The sequence below is a fragment of the Lactuca virosa genome, chromosome 2 (genome assembly GCF_052849685.1).
Source record: "Lactuca virosa cultivar CGN04683 chromosome 2, Lactuca_virosa_CGN04683_v6, whole genome shotgun sequence".
Lineage (NCBI taxonomy): Eukaryota > Viridiplantae > Streptophyta > Magnoliopsida > Asterales > Asteraceae > Lactuca > Lactuca virosa.
In genome coordinates, this window is record NC_136427.1 from 296,432,602 (window position 1) to 296,437,005 (window position 4,404).

Sequence of the window (4,404 nt, forward strand, 5' to 3'; positions counted from 1 at the left end):
TTTTTTAAAGATGTGTTTACCACTTAAGTCTAATTTATGTTGTATTTATGAAAAAAATATATAATTTTTTTTAGATATTTAACTACTAATTTGACAATAACATCATAAATAAATTTTACAAACCAACCAACCGTTGAATTTTTAATAAAACAACATAAAATCATCTTTTTAGATATATAGATATAAAAACATTACATGTGATGTACATAGTTGCATATCAACTATAAACTCTAGATTCATTGGCAATCAATAAATTCATAATGTAAATTAATTTTTTTGTAAACCAATAAAAATAAAGCTAACTTACATTTAGGGATGATACAAATGGATAAAATATAAAATTTGTTGTTAAGAAAATAGGGTGGAATTAAGTACCAATTAAATATCATAAATTAAAAAAAAATAAGTTGTAGTGGTTAATTAGTTAAAAGTTAAGAATTTTAGTATTAAAATAGATTAATGTTATGGTTAATTAATAGAAGTTGAAGAATTAGGAGTTTCAAATAAATTTGGTTCAAGATAGATGATATATCTTGAATCATATTAACTAGAATGATGAGGAGATAGAGGATAGATGAAGAAATTTCATTTTTATGCTTGTAGGTGAAGGCATGAACGAAAATAATGAGTCAATGGGTCCTATTTATAGTTTAGGTAAATTTCAAGGAAAAGCAACATTTGAATTGATTAAATAATAGATTTAATCTCAATTCAAATATTTTTTTTATCTACATCCAAGAGGCTTCCGGAAACCCTAGAAGAGCCTCTAAAACTGTCAATGCCATGGAGGGTTCTAGAATTGCTTCTTTTGTTTAACTATTGAACAATTACAATTCACCAATTGCACCTTTAATTAATTTCAATTAATCTCAAATTAATTCCAGATTAATTCTGATTAATAATTAATTAATTCTAATTGATTTCTTATTAATTTATTAACCATATAAATTAACAAATCAATTATTTAACTATTGATCTCATGTTAATTTATTAACCACATAACAAATTAACATATTAATTATCTATTTTCAATTAATATATTAATCACATAATATATTAACAATTTTATTTCTATATCCTAATATTATTTCTAGTTATTTTTGGTTATGAGGGCAAACCAAAAAGATTTTGCTTCTATTTGCAAGTTTATATCAATTTAGTTATGAGCTTAGACACATTAATCCAACAGTCTCCTAATTTGATAAGTCTATAACTACAATTTCAAGTATAACCAAACAACAAAGAGTGTTTTCCACAACCATTGTCGAACTCTGATCTAATCAGAAATTGGCCCTAAGATAAGTGATCAAATATTTCTTCGTTCTACAAGATATCGTATGGACATGAGACATGGATGAGAATCAATTTCATAGTCCAAGATTCTGTTTCTCGATTTCCTGATTTATGACGACTGAATTCAGACTACTAATTGATCATATAAATTTAGTCCAGGCTCGGCCAAGCACTTTAGATGTCGACAACAAATCATCAAGCGGCATAAAGATATCATTTTTCTTATTAGGGAAAAAGGAACGAATAAACTTTGACTTATATGCTTGTATTTTTTTACTCACCAAATTATGCATGACACTACGTTTTATGGCATCACGATACATTTTTGAAATACTAATGCACAACTGACTTGTAAATTACAACTCATATATCTCTGTTTTAAGAATAAAAGATATTATCGTCTCATAATTACTCGTGATAGAATACATGAAATAATTCTATGAGCATGGGTTTATCAAATGCTCCAAATCCTTATTTTTTTAAGTACTTGTGAACATTGTAGCAATCTTATTGCAATGTCTAATCCCCATAGACAATCTACAATTCAATTCATGACTTAATTCGCTACTTGCTTCCAAAAGTATGAGCGACTGTGGAATTTCGAATAATCAAATCATTCAAGAAGTAAAACATGCAAAGTGAAACACAATAATAAACTAATTAACTATGGTCTCAAATCTATTGAATATTTAACGCCCCAAATTTCAACCCAAAATTTTCAATTAAAAATTTAAGTGTTTATTCAAATCACAACTACAAAATCTTAAATATGACCATTTAATCTTAAAACATTTATCAGAGTATCGTCAAAAGTTATACGCGCACAAGTCTCCCATGGATGCGATGCAATCGAGTCGTGTCCCTCCTTTATTATAGAAAACCTAAAAACATTTAAACCACAAATCATAAGAATAAAGCTAAGTGAGTTCCCCAAAATACCACACACATCACATCACAAATAATCGGTTATGGGTTATCAGCAACCCTGGAGATTACCCGAAGTCTCAGTGGGCAAACAACATGCCCCGAGGGTTTTCAGTAACCCTGGAGACCACCCGAAGTCTCAGTGGACAAACAACACGCCATGTGGGTTATCAGCAACCCTGGAGACCACTCAAGGTCTCAACATACACATTATCACATATAATAATAACAACAAATAAGACCCAGCTGGTCAGTACATATATACATAGACAATCATGCAAGAGTCACAAAGATAACAAGCATCCTATATACACAAGTTAGTAGGCCGACATTTGTGCCTTCGACCCATAAGCACAGTGAGAAAAGTCACCTGAATCAAAGAACTCTAAAACACTACGATACGATCCCTTTTCTGCATTGTTTGCACCCGCGAATCCACTAACACCAAATCCAGATAAAATCTTAATTAATAGCCAAAATCCTCAAGTTTGACCCACGGTCAAACTTGGTCAAAAGTCAATGGTCAACGGAAGTCAAAATTCAGTCTGAGTACGCCCATCGTACTCAGCTCGTACACATGGCATACTCAACATCCAGAATCGGGACCTCATACAAGTACGCACAACTTACTCAAAGGTATGCCTAACGTACTCGGTCAGATGACACTTTTCCATTAAGTGCTTATTCTCTTAAGTCCTTTCATCCAACACTCAGGTCTAGTCCAACAACATCATTCTAATTCATAAAGTTTCCACCTTTATGACTTTCCATGTTTAGAAAAGGTCCAAAAGTCAAAACCTTAACTTATTAATCCATTAAAACATCATGACATTTGCATGGAAGGAATAGAAGGACCAATATTACATTTTTATGGATCCTAATAGCTTCATAATGGATAAAGTTTCCAACTTTATCCATTAGAATGGTCCAAACCACCAAGATCGAGTTTTTAAGTCTCAAAGGGACCAAAAGAGCATCTCTTTCAACTTAATCCATTAAGTCCAAGTCTTCAACCTTTAGTTCTAAATCAATATGATGTTTAGATGGATAAAATTTCCAACTTTATGCATAACAAGGTCACAAACTTTCAAGATCTAAACTTTATGCATTAAAGTGACCAAAAGCTCATAACACCCAAGACTAGCTAGATCTATCAAATGCATCATCAAGATCCAAACTTTATACCTCTAGAAGAAAGATCAAGGTGAACAAAGTTTGGATCTACAAGCTCCAATGCAACCAACACTTCTCCAAAGAGCTCCTTCTTCTCCAAGATGCACTAAAAACACTCCAAAGCACTCAATATCACTTTTTTTTGCTCAAAAGGCTCAAACTAGGGTTAGGGTTTTCATGGGAGGGTGTTGGAGAGGTGGAGATTGAGAATGGAATGGGTTTGGGGAAGTTAAGGAGCTTAAATATGGATCAAACCACGAAAATAGGGTTTGGGCACTGATCGCATACGCCCAACATACTCCTGGTACGCCCAACGTACTCAAGGATGCCCCAATACGCCCAACGTACTTCCCCGTACGCCCAGCGTACGTGGCTTAACCCAAAACCGTCCTAGTCATAACTTATTCGTTTCAACTCCGATTTCGACGATCTTTATACCCACGAGAAGGTATTGAAGAGATCTACAACGCTATCTAATTACTTTTAACTTAAAACACATCGAACTAAAATCCTTAATTCATAAAAGAAGACTGAAACACCACTTTTCCCATTTTACCCTTTGACTCCAAAGCACAAACCGAACGCTTAGATCACATAATCTACATTACTCGCATCCAAATGGTTCTAAACCTCCATTTCCCAAACCCCGAAGCCTTATGATACTTGATCTTCAAGTCACGACCCCGAATTATGAAACGACTCGAAATAGGGTGTTACAGAATATAAATAATTTCTATTATTTAATCACCATAATAATCATGACTTTATTCATTGTATAATGTTTTGAGCAATCAACTAACCACTTGAATTAAACATCAGTCATGCCATGTTATGAACATGCATAATATGCCTCTCTATGGTACTTCCTTTGTGAACATATCAACTGGACATTATTCCAATGATGCTCATTTCACAATTTCAAAATCTTAACAATATCAAATATGTGATGAAATTCCAACTTAACATGCATCAATCTCCTATGATATCAAGATTCCAAAGTCTCAAAGACCGAGT